Source organism: Gobio gobio (assembly GCF_949357685.1).
Source record: "Gobio gobio genome assembly, chromosome: 2".
Lineage (NCBI taxonomy): Eukaryota > Metazoa > Chordata > Actinopteri > Cypriniformes > Gobionidae > Gobio > Gobio gobio.
The window spans coordinates 20,933,907-20,959,299 of record NC_137098.1 but is presented as its reverse complement, the minus strand read 5'-3'; positions in this window follow the sequence as shown (position 1 = coordinate 20,959,299).

Below are 25,393 nucleotides of genomic sequence, written 5' to 3'. Positions count from 1 at the left end.
GGTGTTGCTGTGGTTTGTCATGGGGTTTCTGGATCTCTGATGACGATGATGATGATGATGATGAAAAAAAAAGTCTGATCAGGCAGAAAAGCTTGGTCCAACTGTGTGTACGTGTGTGTGTGTGTGTGTGTGTGTGTGTGTGTGTGTGTGTGTGTGTTTAGCTGTAGTTTGAGGACATTTTTTTCTCTAGAAGTGCAATAAATCTGACAAACCTCCATCCGGATATGTCCTCATTTGGACAATCATCTTATAGTAGCAACACATGTGCACATTATATACAGTATATTTAATTCTAAAAATGCATTACTTTTCTTTTAGTGTTTGTATTGTCCGTCGTTATCTAATGAAATGTGCTCATTTACATACATAAAGGTGTGCGTTTGAGGGAGTTTGTGGTCATTCTGAAATCTCAAGGATGTTTTTGCTGATCTCATTCAAATCTCACATTGTTCTCGCCAGTATCTTGTATGCTTTGTAATGTGAATTCATTATTTGTGTTCACATTAATGACTCCAGCAGCTTCATCAGCAAACATTCGTAATTAAAGACCGCTTTATCATCATCATCATCATCATCATCATCATCATCATCATCATCATCATCATCATCATCATCATCACTTACACATTGACTTTAATTTTGTTAATCTAATGTAAAGACTTTATTTATTTAACAATTTATTTAGCCCTTTATTTACAATTTTTCTCATTGCCTTCTCATTTTTTTCTGGTCTGTTTTATAGTCAAACTCAGGCTGCTGGTGTTGTTTTGAGTGCCTGCCTGTCTATCTGTCTTGCTGTCTGTCTGTAGTTTATCCTTTCTCTACGGTGCTCCTCTGATGGTTTTTGTATCAGTAAAGCAGCGGCTTACAGAACAGTGGGATTTGGGACTCTGCTTGCATGTGTGTGTGTGTGTGTGTGTGTGTGTGTGTGTGTGTGTGTGTGTGCACGCACGCTCATTCATTTGGATTGTGGGAATCCTGCGAGTGCTGTGATTACTGGTGCTTGTGGATCGGGATAAGGCATGTTCTTCTCATGGATAACGCCCACGGCGCTCTGCTCGGCCGCTGGGGTGTTTAAAACTTGAAGCGGAAAGATAAAAACTCAAATGGAAAATGTTTTTGGGAAGAGCTGCTAACAGCTCAAATGTTTATGCAAACAGCAAGATCTTGGATGTTTCACTGAGTTTGAAATGTGCAGCGTTTTTGAAAGTCACTGAATCGACTAATATCTCTTTAAATGTGTTTAATAACACATGCAGGGAAATTAAAGGATTCGTGTTTGAGCTGAATTTGTTCTGACCATTAAAACATCATAGAGTCTGAATATTTCACTATGTGTGTCTGGTCTGTTTAACTTTCATACACCACACACTTATTTTTTGCTGTTACGCCATTCTATTGAGCAGCAGACGCACTCACACACACACACACACACACACACACACACACACACACACACACACACACACACACACACACACACACACACACACACACACACACACACACACACACACACACACACACACACACACAGAGTGTTTATATTGGGATCTAGTGACAGGTGATTTGGCCTAGTTGCTGTTTGACATTTTCAGGAGATTCACTTCCATTATAAATATATAAGTGTATGTTTCTTTCTGTCTGTCTCACTCGCTGGGGTGTAAATGATAGTTGATATGAAATACTTTTGGGTAATTGACAGTTGACACATTGGTGTGACATCTAAACTAAACCCCATCTGAAAAGATTTTACTAATGATTTTTCATGTTGATTTCCTCATATTAAATAAGCGACTGCATGGAATATTTGTACCTTTAAAAATTAATTAAAAAATTAAAACATAAAACTAATAATTTTTCCTTACACATTCTTTCTTTATGGTAGAGATACTGGTTTCATATTTAAATTTAAATTTTTATTTTTACAGTTACACATTGAAACACTAATTAAAAATGCTAACACAAGCTGTTGAGAAACCTCAGATTGAATCCTGTGGCAAGCCAAGGGACATCATGAATTTTCTTTTTTTTTTTTGAAGCATTTCTCATTACTGCTTTCAATTGAATAAAAAATGTTAATATACTAAATGCCTGCTTTAAGTAAACAAATTAATCAAGTATGTGAATATTTGCTGAAAAAAGCCCATAAATCAAGATTTGTCAAAGACATTACTTAATTGTGGCAGAATCAATGAGTGGACAAAAAGTGTCTTTAAAAGTCAACATGTTTTATTTCAAAGCATGATTGTTTTTAATTTTATTAGGGGCCAAGCGCCAAAGGTGCACCTCTTGTTAGTGTTCTTCTTCTTCTTCTTCTTCTTCTTCTTCTTCTTCTTCTTCTTCTTCTTCTTCTTCTTCTTCTTCTTCTTCTTCGTTTCATGAGTTGATAGGAGCCCATAGAACCATATGGTAAAAAGTTGTGAAATGTGGCACACAGATAGAAAATTAACCAAACCCTCTAGCGCCACCAACTGTCCAAAGTTGCACTAATGTTTATGCAAATAACTTTTGAACCGTAAGGGGTAGGAACAAAATCCTTTTTCTCTGACTCCTTTTCTCAAGTCGTTACGATTGCAACCCTGAACCTATGATGTAATTTTTGCCACACTAGATCAATTTGGTGTCAGTGCCACCTATTAGTCAAAAGTAATAAGCAATTATGTCACATTACAAGTCATTTTATTTATGGGTTTTCAACGATTTTGCTTAAAATGGTCTCCAAATGTCTTTATTTACTAATTTTGCAGTTGGCCTGATGCTCAATGCCTTAATTTGTAGCTCCTCATTCTACCATTGTTGTGCTTGGCCCCTTAATTGCTGATTGCAGTTATATTTGCAATTGCATTTCTCAGTAAATAAAATAACTAGAATAAGGGCGTACTCATACTAGGCACGGTTGCCTTGTTCTGTGCACTGGTACGATTGACAATCCAAGTAGTAATAGAAGATTATTGCTGTCATAATGATGACAGTAGCGCACACAAGAGAAGTAGCTGTTCCGTGCTCCTGAGCGGTTAGCGATCACAGTACATGCATACCGCACCGAGCCCAATCTTCCCGTGCTCTGGCCCACCTCTTCCAAGCGACCAAGGACACGGTACGGAGCAATCCCACTACAGAGATAGCAAATTGGCTTTGGGCTGGATCTGGCTGAATTTCGGTTGAGATTTTGGCCCACATACCGCATGGAATTATGGTCCAAGGTTGGCCCAAGTGTTGTTTGCTGACAGTCAAGTCAAGTCAAGTCAAGTCAAGTCAAGTCAACTTTATTTATATGGCACTTTTTACAATGCAGATTGTTTCAAAGCAGCTTCACAGTGTTAAACAGGAAAATAATGCAACATAATTTTATTCGGCTGTACAGCCGCTCCGCAGAAAACGGTGTTGTCTTCATCTCATTTCAATTATCATACAGTGACAATGTGGGCAGATCAGTAATTTAGTTTAAATGGTTAATTTAGTTTACTAATTAGATTTATTTGGATATTTAGTTGAAAATTTAGTGTCCCCAACTGAGCAAGCCAAGCCAAAGGCAATCAGAGCAACCAGAGCTGTCAACCAGAGCAATGGCGGAAGCAGACCAAAACTCGCCCAGAGCTTTACAATGTATCCATAAATAATCCAGAACTGGCCCACAACAAAACCGTAATCCCCATATATCAGCCAGACAAGAGCCAATCTGCCACCACCTTTACCCCACAACTCAGCCACAACTTATCCAGAAGCTCCAGAAAACAGCCATAACTGAGCCAATATTATGTCCCCAAAACTGAACCAGAAATTATCCCTGTGTAATAATTATATATTGTGCAAGGAATAATAAAAGAATGACACTACACAAATGCAAAGTACAGCATTTTATTGAGAAGGAAAGAAAATCTTAGCCAGAAACAAGGAAAAATAAAAAATGTGAAAAAGATCAACCAATAGTAGAGTAAAGCAAAACAAAAGCAACAAATAGTCACAATACAAGAATAATAAAAAGAGCAATACATTAAAATATGTTACAAAAAAATGCAATTATGCAATTAAAAAAAGTATGTCAGGCTTAAATAATGAAATACAGAAACAGATCCAAATACGGTGGCCAAGGGATCTCAATGCACTGAAAAAGAAGAAAACACATGGAAACAGAAAAAAAGCCCACCAGGAAATTAAAAAAAAACATCTTCATCAGTTTGACAAAACACATGCTGCAAATACTCACAAGTCACAACACAACCAAATACAGAAACTCGATGCAAACGGCAAGAGACTTCAAGGTCCTGCAACAGAATAAAACACATGCAAATTGGAAAAACACCAGCAAGTGAAGAAAACATTAGTTTCACAACACACATGCTGCCAATACAATGCAACCAATAAATAATAATAATAATAAAAACACCACTGATGAGTATTTGCGCTGTTGGTCTGCCATTTGCAGCGCATTTCTGTATTTGTTTATTTGCAGCACGTGCTGTCAAACTGATGAAGATGTTTTCTTAATTTGCTGGTGTTTTTTCTATTTGCATGCGTTTTCTTCAAGGGGGTAGCCCAGCCCCCGGAAAGCGTACCACCCATAGGCGCAGCCATTGCTAACCAAGCCATCACCTGTTGTTAGCATCCCATTGACTCCCATTCATTTTGGCCTTTGACAGTGAATATCTTTACATCTGAGACGTTCTAAGACTCCATTCGTCCATTGTTTATTTCTAAACAAACACGACAATGTATAAAAGGCTCCATTACCTTTTATCTTACACTATCGCCCCGTTGAAGCTGTTTTTGTAAAATATAGGCTAACGATTGCGTCATAACCACGCGACTGTGTCGCGCTGTTGAGCAAATTACCGTATAGACCCGAGGAGAAGCTCGTAGGCAATCTTTTACTGTCTATGAGGCAATCGGGGGGACGTGGAGGCATAAACGCAGATAGAGATTTTGCAGATCCTGCTTCATTCATCAAAAGTTGCTCTTGTTCACTCTCTCTGTCTCTGCAAGATTTGGTGATTCAGATTTTACGTTGCACAACTACTAGAAGACTTGCCACTGTCGGACAGGCTGATCACGTCACATCTACGTCGTCAAGCTCAGTCTGCGGCTGCGCAGTTCGCTCAGCCATCAGGAAGTGAGTGCTTCTACCTGACTTCAATTCTCCCCGTTGAAGTCTATGGAGTCGCTCTGTCCATTTCTTTTACTGTCTATGGTTTTCTTCTGTTGCAGCGTGTTGAGCCCTCTCAGCCACCGTACCAAAAAGCAACAGAAACAAAGCAATACAATCAATTGATACAAACAAGAAAGCAAGTGTAAAAGCAAAACTGTAAATGTCTCATGCATAAATATTAAAATACAGAAAAAAGCTGGTTATAAAAGACAAATAAAATACAATTAATATTTACAGATGTGCAAAAAAGCTAAAACTTAAAATGTGTGGTTTACATTAACATTTAGTAAAGGTGTTCTTCTTTTTCTGTCACCCTCATGGTCACCAGCTAGATGAAACCACATTTTAAAATTATATAATTTTAATAATCTTTTCGTCCTCCAGCTCAGTTGTCTGTGCACACACAGGATTTCTTCTTACTTCCTCTAGAATAGGAGCATACAAATACAGTTAAAAAAAAGAACAATAGAGACATAAAGCATTTGTATTACAAGACACTACCAGTCCAATAATTAAAACTTTCAACATTCATTCATGACATGAGGGAATAGTCATGAAGTTCCAGAAAGACTTAGACACAATAAAAATGCACTTACAAATCACAATTTGGTTGTTTTTAAGATGCACGGTGCTTTCCCGTGTACACAAATCCAGTTCACCACTTTGGCGCAATCATTCTTGATTGCTTGCCTCATAATTCGCCAGACCGTGTCCTTTACATCCACTCAGCAATCCCAGTTCAAGTACCTGAAATATTTTTAAAACATGCCGTCACTATTAAGTCAAAACACTAAAACAGTCACACTAGAACTTGCTTCAAAGCCATCTTGGGTTGGCCTCTTTTCAGGTTGAGAATTAATTTCTTTTTCCAAAGATTCAAACTCTTTTAACAGCCGTTTTTCTCATGTTACTTCGCTCACCGTAAGACAACATATTTTACATTAAGCACTGTAAATGGGGGCTAAGAATAATTAAAGCACCTCTAACATTAAAACAAATAAAATCCAACCACAGTAACTGCACACACAAAAGCCTATATAGTAGTCTACTGTGCTGATTACCGACTAAAATCTAGTTGAGATATTAAAAAAGTATCAACCTACCTTGATCATGATGTATTAAAACTCCAAAAGATAAAACCAAGATAGCGGGATTGTCGAAGTTAGAAAACCAATTTGAATTTCACCGCAAGATTGTGTAACTTCCGGATCCTCTGGTAGGCGGGATCATAGATATACATAATAAAAGCTAGATGTCTTATGGCGGAGTCTCTAACATCATCACCGGTGGCCATCTTGTCACAGGCAGGGCTCTGTGGTACCTGATGTAAAACTCAAGCCAGGGCTCAGCCAAACAGATACAATTTGCTTTTTGTTTCTTTTGGATAGCCAGACTTGTTTATTCTCCAAATACCTATAACCTGTATAGGCTATTCTATGGAGATTATATATATTATTCATTGTTAAGGAATTGTGAAAACTCTTCTCAAGCATTGATGGTTTTTGCTACAAAAATCATAGTTTAATTATGGGTTTTTGTCGTAAAATGGTTTATACAATTGGTAATCAATTCGCCAAAAACCTTTGTGGCATATTGATTACCATTGGGATAACCACAAAGTACTCATTCAGTCCCATTCAATCATTTCAAAACATCTTTAACTGCCCATTAAAATAATCTTGCCAACAGAATAATCAAGTCTTCTTTCCATTAAAACTTGCCTCCTTATGATTACTTTTGTATTCTTCATTTTTAAATCCCTTTAGATAAACTAGAAGTATTTTTTAACTAGGCCTATAACAAACATATTTCATTTTATTCTTTTTTGAAAAAAATAACCTTATGATGATGTATAAAATATAAAGCAATTGACACCACATCTTCACAGCTGTTTTACAGTACAGCACATACATGCCAGAGATTTACTCTTCTGCTAACCAAAACCCAACCAGATCTCAGCCAAATATTTTCTTATTCTGGCAGGCCGAACTCAAGCCAGGGCTCAGCCAAACAGATACAATTTGCTTTTTGTTTCTTTTGGATAGCCAGACTCCAGCCAGAGCTCAGCCTAATGCTGTTTGACACAAGAGTGTGAAAAAAACATTGCTAGAAGTACCTAATGTAAGCCAGACTCGGCCCAGACTTTGTTGCTATCTGGGTTATTATTTGAAAATAATGTTTTGCATTATGGTGGGAATTTTACTAGAAATGGGTTACTTGTTATCTATTGTACGCCACCTACTTAGATCATCCCCAACACTGCCAATCTATATCACTTAAATAATGAGCGTTATTATTAGTGCTGATTCTTTATATTTTATCATTTACTTTTTTTATGAGTTCTGTTATCTGTGTTAGTTTTTTTTTTCTTGTTGGAGTTCATTGTCAGCAGCTAAGCTACATCTGCTGTGGCAATATGAATGTACTGTTATTTGTCATGCTAATAAAGCACATTAAAACTGAAACTGTGGGGTGGGGGGAGGTGGACAGCAGGCTGGTCTCACTGTGTGATCGACCATCTGCTCACCTTAACGCAACTCACAGAGTGAAATGAGGAATGAAAGAATGAAGGAAACAAGGATGAACAATGAGAAAATCAGTCACTATAAGAGGACGACAGCCACAGTCCATTTACCTGCTCCACCTTTGCTCTGATGAGACTAATTAATCCAAATCTGAATCTCTCTCTCATATGACACCCTAACATTCTGTCCATATGTTTTCTACAGTACACACACCACTAATATGCTACCCAACTGAGATAACTCCACCCACTAGGTAAGATGACTCCACCCCTCCGATGATGCAACTCCACACAGTGAGATTACTCAGGCCCATTATAGTCAGATAATCTTGACAGTAACTAACCTTTCCCACTAGATAACTGCAAGAACTAGAGCCCCTTACCAAAGATGAATACAGACAATGACGATTGGAACAGTTTGTAAATTTGTGTTAAAGGGTAACTTCAGTGATTTAGCATTAGGCTTTGTATCAGTAGAAACCCGGTAGTTTAGTCAAATTATGGTACTTTCCCCCCTCATATCCCCCTGAGACGAGAGAATTATGCATTTTATTTCTGGAAAAAATCCTCCGATGGCGTAAATATCGTCATTTTGCGTCATCAGAGGATTTTTTGGCCAGAGGCTAAAGACTACAGCCACTAGATGGAGCTGTTCCGCATGTTATCACCCCGCCCATAGGGGAGAGATCTCACGCACAGAATGTAAGACACAGACGACCGCACGGACATTCATAACAGGGCGATGCAGAGCAAAGTGAGTGTTTCAACTTTTCAATGAATTCTTGTGATAGTTTAGCTTCCACATGCGATCAGAAAATGTGCCAGACTGGCGCTTAACGTTACCTCAGCTCTGCTCAGCTCTTCTCTCGTGATGAAAGAAATCTGACTCTGCTGCATCTGTGCCGTGACTTTCGTTCGGCTCACTCACACTTTATTGAAAAGACACATTCAGTTTTTAATTGTAGTGTTTATTCTCTTACTCAGGGGTTTTCAAAGTGTGGGATGCGCCTCCCCTTGGGGGCGCCAGAGCATGCCTGGGGAAGCGTGGATAGTGGCAAAAAATGTAGCCTAATAATTAGTTTATTATTGAGTTTAATTATAATATGTATTTTTTCTATATACATTTTTTTTCATTTAAACAATATTAAAAATAATAAGACAAAAATAAAAATTTTCACCCAGAATGCCGTAGCTGTGAATTCGCTACTTTTTGGCAAGCCTGCCGATACAGGTATGCCTATAAATAGCCTACAATGGAGCGATTTCTGAGACCCCCGATTCAAAGCCTTCAAATTCAGAGCTTAAACCCAAAAGACGACGATATGACGATCAGTATTTGAGTTTATGATTTACGTGGACAGAACCAGTTGATGAACCACGACCTTTATGTGTGGTTTGTCAAGAGATTTTGGCTTTTTGGCATATCGCGTTGCATTGCGTGTATAGCCAAGGCAGGCAAAGCGCATAGCCATTGTGTGGGTTATGTCAAAAGGGAGGCCCACTGTCTTAGACTTTGAAAACCCCTACTCTAACTAAACGAAATTATTGTATTACTATGAAGATCAAAACGACGGTGTACGGAGTGGCCTCGTAGGGCAGTGAAGCAAGTGCATTCTGTGCATTGTTGTCTTTCATCCACATGAGACAAATACATTTTCTGTCTTTTTTCAGTCTAGAAGGCACCAAGTTCAAAAATAATTTCACATTTCTACTACATAAAAGACCCAGTTTAAATACAAAGCTTTATGCTAAATCGCTGAAGTAACCCTTTAAGTTTGTGATTTGAGTGTGTTTGGGATGAATGTCAAACATGGTAATTTGGTATCATCATTTCTTAGAAGTTTTGGGTTAAAAGCAGAATTTTTTCATGAGTATCCTCAGGCAGGTGTGCCATCAACACCCATTAGCAGTCCTGTTCTCATTATGGAGGAAATAGACAGTAGGGCTGGACGATATGACCTAATATCAAAATCTCGATTAATTAACATTTTACCTCGATTACGATATCTGTATGAGTGTTCGTGTGCCACGATATATCAGCACATTTGTTCAATATGATACATCCGATGGTCTAAATTCACTTGAATGTTCAAACTGGCAAGCCATAAAACGCATACAATTGACAAAGTTTAGTGAAGACGCAAGTGAAAGTGATCTGCCCTTTTATTTTTCCCTATATATGAATGATCAATATATTAAATGATATAACGGTATATTTGAAAATATACAGAATAATGTATTATGTTAATATATTACAATATATTGAATAAAAAAACATAAGGTATTGCTGCTTTTTATATATTAAAAAATATGTGACAAAACATGCAATTTTATATTTAGTAATACATTTTATTACTACCCAACTATCGGAGTAAAACAATTATTCTCTACAAATGTATTGCATTGTATTCTGAAAAGTATTTGAGAATCAATAAATTGTTAATCAGAATATATAATAATGATAATAATAAATAAGTAAATGAATAACAATAAAACACTATAACACAACATTATAACGCAGCATTGTAAACATGTTTCCACACATATTACTGCCCCTTTTCCAAATAAGTTAAATATCTGGACCATTTCTTATAGTATAAATTTTGTTTTGTAGTAATACATTTTATATAGCTATATACACTCACCTAAAGGATTATTAGGAACACCAAGTTCAATTTCTCATTAATGCAATTATCTAATCAACCAATCACATGGCAGTTGCTTCAATGCATTTAGGGGTGTGGTCCTGGTCAAGACAACTCCTAACTGAATGTCAGAATGGGAAAGAAAGGTGATTTAAGCAATTTTGAGCGTGGCATGGTTGTTGGTGCCAGACGGGCCGGTCTGAGTATTTCACAATCTGCTCAGTTACTGGGATTTTCACGCACAACCATTTCTAGGGTTTACAAAGAATGGTGTGAAAAGGGAAAAACATCCAGTATGCCGCAGTCCTGTGGGCGAAAATGCCTTGTTGATGCTAGAGGTCAGAGGAGAATGGGCCAACTGATTCAAGCTGATACACTGCATGAAAAGTGGGATTTTCGACGCCGTAAACGTCTGTATACTCCCGGAAATCTCCCTAATTTTCGGCAGTTTTCGACAATTTAGAGGCAGCGAACGTCGCGTTCGTCTGTGCCACAAATTGTCGTAAACGAACCATGACGTAGGTGGAGAACCCCCCCCCCCCCCCCCGCTGAGAGACCGCGCGGAGGTGCGACGCCTCTAATTAGCATATGAATAGCAGCGAAACCAGAGAGTCAACGGCCAGACTTGAATTTACTCACTCACTATTGGCTGAAGCCACTACATTTAAAAAAGAAAAATCGCTCGTGATTGGTTGGCAGATCACTGCAAACCAATCATTATTGGTCCCCCTGGCTCATTATAAATGTAAACCCCAATAATATTAATAAATATATAATTTATGTTGTAATAATTTGTTTTATATTAATGTTATTGTGCTATGAAGTATTCATACCATCAAGGAATATATGGGAAAATTATACGGACCGTGCCGTTTATTCAAAGAAAGAGCATTTATAAGCATACAGCTGTTCATTCAAAGAAAGGGCTTCATTTATAAAACACAGCTGTTTATTCAAAGAAAGAGCTTTATTGTTAAACACACAACTATGTACATACAGTGCAGCAGTAATGTCTCGTAATGTAATGTAAAGTTCGGCGTGCTCCAGGCTGTGAGAGCGCGGTGGCCGCACAATCCATCCAGACACCCCGTCAACAAAGCCGTCTTCCTCGTCAGACATAAGTTCAATGGTCGCGGACTTCCAAATGTCCACCTCATCCAGCACACTCTCGCTTCCAGCAACTGTAATACAATCCATAAAGACAATAAGCAACCTGAAAAATACTCACATTGACAAAAAACGGATCTAATATAATAAATCTTACCCTTTTTCTTCTTGATCGACTCCGAGCTAAACTTCGCAGTTTCCGCCTGCGATGTAAGTTCAGGTTGTTTGTATCTGAAGCTGCGGCGTGTCGATTCATAATACGTCTTACAGGCAGCTGGAAAACAATTACATGAGACTGGTATTAATAAAAACAGTCACGGTAAAATTAAACTAGGAATGAGAAACACATTAGAAGTTACTTACACACAATTTCGTCGTGATCAGCGGTTAAATCTGGACTCGTGGAAATCGCTCCAAGCAGATAAGAGCTCACGGCTTCGTTCTGAGGCGAGGATAGTCTGTGTAAACAAAATGTGCAGTTTTAAGCTCGGATCTATTAACGCATCCATTTCCTTATACAGCTGAATAAAAGCATATTCTTTAAATCGTAACGTTATATTACCCATGCTCTGGTTCATAGCGCCTGCAGTTTGCCTCAGATTTGTGAAGACGAAGACAGCCTCCTGAAAATTAGTCGAAAAAGTTGGTCGCGTCCAGGAGTTGAAGACGGCGTCCTGTCATTGTTGATCACGAAAAAGGAAAGCAGCAAAAAACGTAGGAAATGTAAAAAAAAAAAAAGTTTAAAGCTCGTCTTCTACGCGTCATGGCCATGACCTCGACCTCGCACGTCATTGGACTAGGGCTCTAATATGGAACGCGCCCGGGGCCAAATCTCTTTATACGAAACGCGTGACTTATGACTGTTTCAACACGCACTGTTTGTCCGCGTCAACGCAGCAATTTTTTGCGTGTTTCTTTTGTATGTGTAGACACGCACATTCTGGTCGTGTAACAGGCATACACGCACAGTCGACGCACAGTTTTAACATGTTAAGAAGACACATTTGAACGTGTTTCTTAACGCGCACATTCTGTACATGTCGAAGTGTAATATTTTTTTTTTTAAAGCAGACTTACCTTTAGATGTAGCCTAGGCTACATACATATTAATATAAGATATTAATTAATTGCTTAACTGACTACTGTGCTAGAGTAAAGTAGCCTAATGTTACAATGTATATTAAGTAAATGCTTAATATTTTACAATTATTATAATTTATCTATATGGGTTATTGTTTGTTTTTTAAAGTTAGGCTAAATATAATTTCTAAAAGTATATATAGGCTAATTTACACAGCACATATTTATAACTGAAAACACACACACACACACACACACACACACACACACACACACACACACACACACACACACACACACACACACACACACACACACACACACACACACACACACACACACACACACAACTTTATTCACTTTCACATAATAATGTTTTTGTAATTTGGTGTTTAGTTTGTTGTATAGTTTGTTTATACTGTTCTGTCTCTGTTTTGTTTCCAGGAACATCTGATGAGTGCTATAATAAAATGACTTCATTATATTTAAAATATGTTTTGATATACATTTTATTTATATTATTAATATTTTATTTACCCATAAACGTGTCTTTAGGAAGCCATAAGTTATAGAGACAAGAATAACTTTTGCCATTTAAATGCCACATTAATTTACTGAGGACCCATACAGCCAATGATCATGTGTGAAAACACTTATACATAAATTGATCACTTAGAAATCAAAACTAAGGTTTGAGAAAGAAAGAATATGCATACAACAAAATATATTGTTTCATAGCAGCTTCAGTAACAAGTTCAAAACAAATTCTGCTGTAAACCGGCTCTAACAAGCCAATATAGTGTCAATATTCAGCTCAAGTGACTTCAGTGTTGATTCAGTTCAGCTGATTTCAGTTCAACTGTAAATTCCTCAGTTGTGCATATTTGTGTGTAGTTAGATATATGCAAAAACAAAATTTTTGGAAGAGTTAAAATAGTTTTGCACAAAGTGTTGCTTTTGCAAGCGATGTCTGATGTTTTGCATGTTGTGTGTTTTGTGTGTAGAGTTACAAGAAATGGAGCCATATTTTCAGAAATTGTGTGTAAGCAATTAGATAAAACTGTAAATGAATCCAGTTTATTTTAGTTCAGGACTCATAGTCCAGGTGTTAGTAATCTGTGCTTAATCTTTGTTCCAGGCAACAATTTTTTAACTCGCGATTTACTAGATTAGGGCTACTCTTGGCATAATTTAAACCCTGTCCAGGAAACCACATCTTGAAAATCTGCATTGATAATTCATAAAATGTGGTGTGAGCTCAATTTAAATGACAATTACAGAAAAACACAATCTGACTTAACTATAAACACACAAACTTGTACTTTTCACATTTATGATTAATAGCCATTTAAAAAACCATTCACAGTGCAGGGTGGGAAAATTAATTTTGGTATGTAAACTGTATGCTTTACTTGATTTATTTGTGTGCTTTGGTTCATTGTCTTGTTGCATCACATAACCTCTCTAAAGGTTGAAGACATGAACTGCTGTCCTGTATATTTTTTTTTTTACATAACATTGGTTATTGCTAATGACATACAGAGTAATTAATCTACACTGTGAGCCCGGACAAGTTGAATCTACTTAAAAAATTGGAGCAAACTGGTTGCCCTAAAAATTTAGTAATGTGAACTAAAACGAGTACATTTAACTTAAATTTAAGTTAACATTTTAACTTAAACTTTAAACTTGTTTTAGTTAAAAAAATTCAGAACCTAGATAAAACTCCCCCTGCTGCTACTCTGATTTGCATTTGTGTAGCTCACAGCATGTTCATTTACATGATAAAGCCTCCCCTAGTATTAAGGGGAGGGGGGGTCATGGGGGGACAACTGCCAAGCAAGGCCCACGTCAATTTCCCACAATTTACGGCAGTTTTCGGTGTTGCCTGCAAATTGCCGTGCACAGTCGTAAACCTGAAGTTCCACGGCAATCTACAGTGCCACATACTGACGAAAATCCCACTTTTCATGCAGTGATAGAAGAGCAACTTTGACCGAAATAATCACTCGTTACAACCGAGGTATGCAGCAAAGCATTTGTGAAGCCACAACACGCACAACTTTGAGGCGGATGGGCTACAACAGCAGAAGACCCCACCGGGTACCACTCATCTCCACTACAAATAGGAAAAAGAGGCTACAATTTGCACGAGCTCACCAAAATTGGACAGTTGAAGACTGGAAAAATGTTGCCTGGTCTGATGAAACTCGATTTCTGTTGAGCCATTCAGATGGTAGAGTCAGAATTTGGCGTAAACAGAATGAGAACATGGATCCATCATGCCTTGTTACCACTGTGCAGGCTGCTGGTGGTGTAATGGTGTGGGGGATGTTCCCTTTCAGTCGGTCACGTTCGATGTACGTCGGAACTGACCGATGAATTGGGATCTGTTTTCAGAGACCAATCTACTTCGAGTGATTAAAAACGCATGCGGTTCACGCATTCCACACACCGCCCCGCTGCGCGGGTATAAATACGAAAGTGGAATACCGCATCATTACTTTTAACTTTGGAGCCGAATGGTTTGCTGTATCAAGCTGTTTCTACGAAGAGTGTTTAGACGAGTCTCGAGGAGGATCACTCTCTTACCTGGGTGCTGGTGTGACGGCGCGCTGCAACATACACTTGTTCCTGTGTTGGTTTCCGTTTTTGAGTGCTCACAAGCAGGCTTGCCATCGGACTGCTGTGAGCCGCGGTCATCTCCCTGAGTGCTTCAGCACTTCTAAAAGAGCATTTCCTTCTAAAAGAGCAACACTGTTTGATCCTGCGTCTTTTTCAAGATGTCATTCAAACCGTGTGTTTCTGGATGCGGTTGTTTCCTGTCCTCATTTGATGGCCACAATCTCTCTCACTTATAAACATGTGAGATGGCTTTCGTGGGTGATCCATGCTCTCTCAGGAGAGCATGGTCACGTCGGCGCGTTGTTCATCTCACCTTTCTCGTAAGGGCTTGAGCGTTCAGCGCGCCATGTGCCGTCGAGCGCCGGCTGACAGCGGGGGTTGCCACGGCAACCCAGCGAGTCTCTCGGCACTCTCTAGATGCGCGGTCCAGACTATGAAACCTCAAACGGGGTCGAGTCCCTTTGCTTATTCCCTGATCTATATTCTTTTCTGGTGCACCAGAAGGGCTACTTTGGCTAATAAGCCTTGGTGACCTGAGGATTACAGTGGAGCATCCCCGCCGGGTACATCTCTTCGGGCCCCCACTCCTTTATCGCATCATGAGCATGCTGAGACTTTGTTTGTGGGTGGTTCATGTTCTCTCATGAGAACATGGCCACGTTGGCGCGTTGTTCGTCCTGCCCCTTTCATAGGGGCTTGAGCGTTCAGTGTGCCGTCGAGTCTGTTGGCCACGCCCACTGTCTCTCATGCCTGCTGGTAGCCCAGATGGGATTGCTGGTCCTTTTTTGAAAAAAGGGGGGACCTAGCGTTTCATTTGTGGCTCTGGCAGAGGACAGATGTCAATTGCTGCATCGAAGAGAGGGCTGTTATGCGCTGGAGATGATGATGCTGAGTTTCCCACTATAATAGTGTGTGCTCATGCTGAATCAGCTTCAGAGTTGACAGCCATGCTTTCTTGGGTGGCTGCCTGGATGTGCATCGGAAAAAGGGCCATAATCTGTATACATTTTTCCCTCTCTCACTACCCTCTGTCCTGCATGCAAGAGGGTAGTCCCGACTCAGGGGTTATGCAGGAACTGCGTGCAGTGATGGACCTCGCTCTCCGGGTGACGGAAGTCACTGCACGCTCCCTGGGTCAGGCGATGTCCACAGTAGTAGTCCAGGAACCTGGGGCTAACTTGGCAGATATGCATGAGCCTGACAAAGTTCGGTTCCTCAACTCCCCTGTTTGTCAAGCTGGCCTCTTCGGCAACGCCGTCGAGATCTCGCCCAGCAGTTCTTGGTGGCCCAGAAGCGGATGGAGGTGGTTTAAAAAAAAGAAAAAAAAAAAAAAAACATCCTGCCCCGACGACTGGCTGCTGCCTCCACCTAGTCGTCGGCTGAAGCGCCTCCGTCTGCTCATCGCTGAGGGTGCCCCCCTGCGTCCGCCTCTGCCCCTGCTAAGCCAATCTGCAGTCTCCACCCGGGCAGCAGGTGGCCGGGCGCAGGGGATGCACCCAACCCGTCCAGGGTCCCGCAAGTCTGCTAGCAAGCACAAGGGCAAGCGGCCCTGGAACGGGCAGCCCAGCGAGATGGGGAACTGCTCGGGGAGACGGTGTCCGCACCCCTCCCTCCCCCGGGGGAGGACCGGGGGGAGAATATTTTCCGGTTTCGGTCGAGAGAGAGCTTGTTGGCTGTCTGGTTCAGCGCACCTGGGATGTGAACGGCACGAAGTGACCTCACAAACTTCTGACTCCACAGGAGGAGATGGCGGGCGAGCCGGAGCATGCAACGGAAGCGTAGACCAGCCCGGTCGGTTTCGGTACCCACATTCTCAGAGCAGTTTCCTTCCTCCCTGGGCCCTGAGAGGGTCAGGTTGGCAGTGTGCGACGCCCCCGGGCCTTGCCACTCCTTTCCTCCCCTCTCCCCCTCGCCAGGGGGCAGCAGTGTGGGCATCAAGGACGCCCCCGGGCCTTCTCACCCATACTCTGCCCCACCTGGAGTACTCAGGCAACACTCCGGGCTGCCTCCTGGCCTCCCGAGTCGGGTCTGCGTACTCCACCTCGCTGCCCCACCCCGGGTACGTCTGACCGTCTGGGAGACCCAGCCAGGCCCCCAGGGACCGAACAAGCGGGACCAACTGGTCCAGTGAGGCTAGCGAGCAAGAGAGAGCGCTCGTGTTTTTCTTCTTTCTTTTTTTTAAACCTTATTTCCCGGCTCACACTTTTCTTATCCTAATTTTACAGTTGCAAGTTACAAAAAACACACAAGCAGTGCTGACTGACTCTGATCACGGGCAGGTGTTCTCCGAGTCCGGATCGACTCGGGTATTGCACACAATGTTAAACAGACCCGGGTCCACGGGTCTCGGGGGCTCCGTGAAGACCTCTACTTCGGAGCCGTGCAGGTAGACCTGTTCGCCTCTCCGGAGTCGACCCATTGCCAGTGGTACCATTCCCTCGTACCTTAGGCAAAGATGGAATTCTCCACTGTAATCAAGGGCTGAATCCGAAATCGCCCCCATAACCTCAAATAGAGCATTATTTGGAGGGGACAGCGCTTTGTAGTGGTGTCCGAAACCCTAGTGGAAGTTATTGAGTGCGCTCATTCTATCCCATTGCACCGCAATAACGAGTGTACAGCAGATGTACACACAACGCTGTCCGACTTCACGCACGTTTTCATTTACTCCTTCAAAAAAAAAGTGATAACGTAGGGAATAGTGAATGAGAGTATAGGATTCAGTCATAGGCTGTAATGCGATCTCAACTGTGCTCTGACTGCTCTTACTACAGTGCATCAATGAAATGGGTCCCCTCTCAAACAATGACGCGCTGCGCCACGTTCCGAACGTTGTTTAAGCGACATATACCGGTATTGCGGTATCATCAAAATTCTTATCACAAAAAAAATAAATACCGGTATTTGGTATGAACTGGTATACCGCCCAGCACTACCACCATGTTCCCATCCTCTGATGGCTACTTCCAGGAGGATAATGCACCATGTCACAAAGCTCGAATCATTTCAAATTAGTTTCTTGAACATGACAATGAGTTCACTGTACTAAAATGGTTAACCCCCACAGTCACCAGATCTCAACCCAACAGAGCATCTTTGGGATGTGGTGGAACGGGAGCTTCGTGCCCTGGATGTGCATCCCACAAATCTCCATCAACTGCAAGATGCTATCCTATCAATATGGGCCAACATTTCTAAAGAATGCTTTCAGCACCTTGTTGAATCACTGCCACGTAGAATTAAGGCAGTTCTGAAGGCGAAAGGGGGTCAAACACAGAATTAATATGGTGTTCCTAATAATCCTTTAGGTGAGTGTATGTGATGAGATACAATATCACTTTTTATACGCATGTGTATAATATATTGCAGATATATTTACTCATGCAGTATAAACATACAGAAATGTACAATGTAATATATTTATTATAATTATATTTACTTAAATTAGAAATGTTTCATATTTGAAAGCTAGTTAACAGAAGCACAAGCACACCTGCATGTACTAAAGTATTTAGCAGAGAGACCATCCCTGTGCTCAAGAAAGCACAGCCGTTAGTTTTTAATTATAGCAATTATTGTTTAAATGGTGTTTGGCCAGTCGTCAGCCTAACCACAGGCTCTACTCTTCAGCACAATGGTAACCCCAAAAACTCAAGACATACCAGAAACCCTTTTAAATTTCAAAATAATAGAAAACAAAACACTAACAGATCTCCCCCTATATTAATATTGAACAAATCGTGTAAAATAACACTTAATTTCTTAATTGTAAATTTTACTCTCCTTTAACAGTCAGAAGCAAAGCATGCTGGGAACTAAAAATCTGCTGCAATTCATTCCATGAATGTGTGTATATACATTTACATTTATATGGGAACATGTTTGTGCAATACATGTACACAATAAAGGTTAAAGCTTTAAAGGTCCCATGGCATGAAAATTTCATTTTATGAGGTTTTTTAACACTAATATCATTTTCCCTAGCCTGTTTATGGCCACTCAAGTGGCTAGACATTTTGAATGGGTGTAAACCGAGTTCTGGCTGTCTTTCTCTGCCTTTGAGAAAACTACAACTACAGACGAGCTGATCTGGAATTTTCCTGTTATGACGTCATACCAGGAAAGGTTACCTCCCCTTCCTCTGCTTTGCCCACCCAGAGAATGTGGAGAAAATTGATTCAGTTTTTCAGTCGCAATGTCAGCACAGGCTTTACAAACAGACTTTATTATATGGATTCGACAGCACTGTGACAAACAGTGAGTAACAGTGTTCATTAATGCCTGATCTGTGATCAGTGATTTCTGATGTGTAGCTTATCATTTAAGTTCACTCAGACTTTCTTTCTAGATTGTTTAATGATCGCTGTCTTGATGCCCTAAGCGTAATGCATCAGTGAATCAAGCCAGTGACTAAAACGATTGTTTTTGTTAGTAGCATGAAACAAATCAGTTATTTAAGTGATTAAACTACAGAGAGCGATCAAAGAACACTCTTTATAATGTCCGGACCTGTCAATCACACGTTGTGAGTGTATCTGTACACTTGCCCAAACTGCCGTTATAATGAATGACGCTGTTATGCTGCAGAAAGCTCTTACTGTATTCCTGTCGATGTCGTCTTTGCTGTTAGTTGTGGTGAAAGCATTTTGTGAGAGAAAACGCGTTGCAATGACGAGATCACTGCATTCACGCGATCAACAGGCTCAGAGTCTGTGTACTCAATGCTCATCACTGCAGCCTTTCATGTGATAGGAATAGATCCTAAAATAATGCTATAATCCACACTTTGACGATTCGTTCATCTCGACGGCTGTAATGGTACATTACATGTGTTACAAAGTTCGTAAAATAAGGTGGAAGAAGACAGAGTCGACGTGACTGGGACTGTTTATTCAGAACTCTCAGATACAAATAAGCTTGCGCAAACAGCACAGCGCTCTCAACAACTCAGTATAATAAAACTTCCTCCAGCTCTCCGTGGTTCACGAGTGTATACGAAAATAATAGAAAAATGCCATGCCATGCCATGGGACCTTTAAGTTGGCTGGTAAAGTGGATAAAACTTTATGAATATTACATGTAATGCTATTTTGTCTTCATTTCTAAATATTTTATGTATCAATATATAGCCACACATGGTCAATACATATATTGCAGTATATTGAAAAATATAGGCACTAGTTTACCATATATGGAAATGTATTATATAATATATCACATTATATTTTGCAGTATATTTCCATATATTTTTGTTCTTTAGGGTGGCTTTAGGGCTCGACGCGGCTCGGCTCTTTCACAGAAAACAGCTTGCAATCACTGAAGTGCGATGTTTTCTATATTGTTGTTCTTGAATGGTGTAAAATCGCTTGTATGTTCAAACTGGCAAGCCTTTAAACACACATTTGACACACTTTCTCTCAAGCGAAAGTGATCTTGCTTTGGAGCTCGCGCGCTGTCTGTATGTCTGTGTTGACTCTGGTGTTTGAGTTCGCCTCCATTTTGCTTCCATGCTGCTGACTGGATGGGACAGAGTCACGTGACAACAAACGCGGTAGTATGTTTTTAAGGATAAAGTATTAACAGGATTAAAAAATCTAAATAACCTACACAGGAAAATTACCTCGGTTAAAGGTTCTAATTTTAGTTTCGATTAATCGTCCAGCCCTAATAGACAGTAGAGCAGGGATGCCCAATCCTGATCCTGGGGTTTACCTTCCTGCAAAGTTCCTGATCGAACACAACTGAACAAGCTAATTAAAATCTTCAGGTGTGTTGGATCAGTGTTGGATCTGAACTCTGCAGGTAGGCAGATCTCTAGGAACAGGATTTGGCACCCCTGCAGTAGAGAAAAATATATTACATAGATGGAGAGATAGAGGGTTGCATTCAGGCGGGGATTGTATCGAAACAGATACAGATATTAGTCAGGAATGATTGTCTGTAGGAGACACTGAGGATGAACCTGTAGCTCTTCAGCAAACCTGTGTATTGGAAATTGTGAGAGACACTGCCACTGTCTATTAGCCTGGACACCTGTCTCATCCACAGCCACTTTCTCCAGAGGGTCTAGGTCAGACTCATCTTGTCCATGTCTTGTTCAATCTATCTTTTTCCATTTTGGAAAGGAAAAAGTTAGTTAGTTCTCTAGTCATCTAATATGAGCAAGCAAGTGTGCTTTTATTTAAGTCCTATAGCTCAAACTGTATAGCGTGGCACTAGCAAGGTCATGGGTTCGATTCCCAGGAAAAGCAAGACCTTAAAAACATGTAGCTTGAATGCTCAGTAAGTCACTTTGGATAAATGCATCTGCACAATGCATGAATTTAAATGTAGTACTACAACTATGTAAGGTTGCACTGTTTGTATCACTCAGTTTGTCCACAAAAAGTAAAGTAAGTAAAGTAAGGTAAAGTAAAGTAAGGCATTGCGGGTCAAATAGCCAATGCTATTTGCGGTACCTACTGATAGGCAGCTGCTTTCTAACGCTCCCCTGCATATTTGTGTTTACACTCTGAAGAGTGTCAAAGGTTTGTATTTACAGTGCGCTTTGCAGTGTTGAGCATTGTAGCCAATCACAGACATGTCTGTTGAGCGCATAAACGTGATGGCCAATTGGAGGTGTTTAAGTTAGTGCAGAATCCACAATTAAAACAGATTAAAACAGTCCAACGTTTTCCCCATGCTTGCGAATCCCCTCATTATAACCGACAAACGTGTAGACAAGATGTAAATAAGAGATTTATGGTGCACAGTTTTACTGTGTTTATAAAGGGAGTGCATGCGTTGTGGTTCTCACGTGAACAGCGTCGGCCAATGGTAAGCCGGCGTTCTGGAAGTGCTGTGCGGTTTACACTGCGTCAACAGCGTAAGAGTGTGACACAGGCTAGAAGAAAAGGTCTTACGGCTTTGGAACGGCATGAGTATGAGTGATTAATGACAGAATTATAATTTTTGGTTTATAATTATAAATTTTGAACTAACCCTTTAAGTATTGCGGGTTTACCAAGCAGGACCCGTGCAGGACTCTGCATGCTTGCTCTTTGCAGGAATCTTAAAACAATCTTCTGATTACCATCCAGGCAGCAGGCGGCAAGTTAGCTCATTTCTGAGACACAGCCCTAGGATGTTAATCTCAGTTTGGAAGAACTCACAAAGGCATCTTGTGAAACACATAGAATGACCTAAGCTGTCACTTGTGCTAGTTCCCACCTGCTCAGACACACACCTCTGCATTCTCACAATCTGTGGTCTGCCTGTCAGACAGCGTGTGATTTGTCAGATCATGGAAGTGTCCACCTGCATCTCTTCTTACTGAAGTAATAATACAAAAAACAATCCTTACAGTTCTGACAGCCATGTCCATGTGACAGCAGAATTTTGGCAGCATTTAGATGACGGACAATCCAACTTGATTCTGGACTCCAATAGGGGATTCAGGTGGGCCAGAACAGAGTCTTCAAGATGTGAAGTATTGGTGATACTAGTCTGCAGTCATTAGGGATGGAGGTAAATCCTCAGTCTTGGTCCTCAGATCCTATTGGAGAATCTTTATTTCTTTGTTCACCTCTGTTGTGATGTCCAGTTTGGGTCAAACTATTAAAGACCTGGTTTAGTTTGGTTTGCTTTTGCTATCAAAGCAGTTAAATTAAGGGTTCAGCTTGGTGGGTATTTCTATTTCCTCTAATGAAAAAAAAAAAATCTCAGCCGGTGATCTTCTGTACCTTACTCCTGTGCATGTTGCCCTATACCATCCTCCTGGAGACCTTGGTGCATGGTACTCTAAGATACTAATATGCACCTTTAAGGGGTTAATAAAGTTCAAAGTTGTCCCCTTAAGGACAAGCTGTTTTTACCCCGAAAGATACGATTTCTGCATGGTGCAGTAGAAACAGTCCACTCCTCAAGTTCCTCATAGTCACAAGGTTGTGACTGTAGGTGTAGACACTAACAGAAGCATCACACAAGTACAGTATAGAATAAATATTTTTGTAGACTGGTAGGTGGAAACTGGTGAAAGTTAAATGGTGGACAAAGAAACATGAAAAGTCCCTAGACATCACATGACAGAATCACTCACTGCACCTGTGTGTGTTTTTTTTAATGTGTTTAACTTCCTCATATTGAAGGAGTCTGACAGGAATCTGTCTATCTGACTCTAGTATCCACCTAGCAATACCCTAGAAACTGCTTAACAGTTCCCTGACCACTATCTAGAACACCTTAGCAAACACAGAGCATCTTCCTAATAACCACTCCAAAACTGCTAGCAACAGCCTGGGAGAAACCTAGCAACACCTTAGCAACACTCTAGTTTCTCTAGTGTCAATGCTAGAGCATACAGAGACCCTCTATGTCAGTGGTTCTCAACCTTTTTTACTCGAAGGCCCCCCTCCTCTTCGAATCAATTCGGCAAACTTCTCCAAAACAGGCTTCTTCGGTGAACATCTGTTATAAAACCCTAGCACTGACACTAACAGTACATTATTTTGACAACTACGCGGAAATAAAGTCTGTTTTTGCAGAAATACGATGTTATAGCAATCAGTGAGCCGAGAGTGCGCATAGGCTACATGGTTTGTTTGCGCATCAATAATAACACACTTGCACATTTCTAATGTACGAGTCCTGTATGTTCAATTCAATTCAATTCAAATTTATTTGTATAGCGCTTTTCACAATACATATCGTTTCAAAGCAGCTTCACAGAAAATGCATCTACATTACAATTTCAATTGATTTGTACATGTTATGCATTTCAGAATTGCACATATACAAAGCACACAGATTAGCTAACTATCTATTATTAATCAATATAATAACTATGGCACAGAAATAAAAATACATGTTGTTAATGAATAGGTATATAGATGCTATGTCTATGTCACTGTGACTTTACCTTCATTACAATCGTCATCCAAAAAAACTTTGGTTTTCTTTATCCAACTGAGACAGCCGTTAAGCCTTTATTTGAAAAAAAAAAACCCAGCACGCTGAGAAATGGCTTGGGCTGCTCCGAAACAATCACAGAATACGTACGAGAGAGGTGGTGCTTTGTTAGCTACGTATTAATAATACATATATTTAAATTAATTTTAAGTTATCTCGAATAACTCCTCACCGGAGGTTCACTGAGGCCCCCCAATGGGCATGCTGTTGCTACAAAGTTACACAATTTTTTACTTTCAAACGTATCTTTGTGGATATGAACAGAATTTGTCTGTGAATGTGTTGTTTTTTTATTTTTGTGATTATTTTGTGCATCTGAACACCCACTGCCTTCCTTACAGTCCCACAACTGCGACTTTTATTCTTGATGGATTTCCTTTGTGATTTCTGTTTATTATTTGTTTCTACTGCTCACCAGTACACAGAGAACAAAGGAGAGAAAATAAAACTATGAAAATAAAGACACTGTAATGCACCACAAAGTGTCTTGCAGGAGTGCAAATTAAAACAGCATGAAGAATAAGTTCCTTACAATAATAATACTAATACTAATAATAAATAGTTTTTTACACATCCAATTAACAGATGAGTTTATGTTTTAACAGCTCATAAAACAGAGTTTTAAAACCAAAAAAAGTTAGGAGCTGTAGCACCTTCATATCAGTGTCAAAATGTATTTTTATTTGTTTGTGTTAGTGTATCTATGTTCTCTCATCCTGATGTATGATAATGCTGTATTCTCAAGTCAGATGCATTAAGATAATGACTTGAGCTCCTACACACACCAGCAATTATAACACTGAATCACACAATATGCTTGGATAACACCACTTCTATACCATGCATTTCTCCTAAGTACAATTGAAAGTTAACTAAGGCTTCTTTTACCTGTTCATCTTTCAAAAGACCTTTGGAAAATCTTGAACAAATATAAGATCATTACACACTTTAACCACTTCAGCTCTGCAGCATATTTAGATTTTTTTTAGAGAATAAGGCATATCTGAATTTAAAAGAGCGCCCTACCCACATACATTGGAGTAAATTGATAAAAATGGTCTCATTTTACAGAAAACACTCTAACTTTTAACACATTGGTGAAATATTGCATATATTATATTGCACAATTTTATGATAAACATAAATAAAAATTCATATTTTGATTTATTTTTTAATTAATTTGTTATTTGAAAATCTATAATTTTTAATCTGTTTGGTCTTCTTCCCTTCAGAAAGTTTCTGTGGATTCCACTAGGTGTCAGTAAACATAAAAATAATTTTCTTGATATCTCCTTCCAAACAAAAGTTATTGAGATT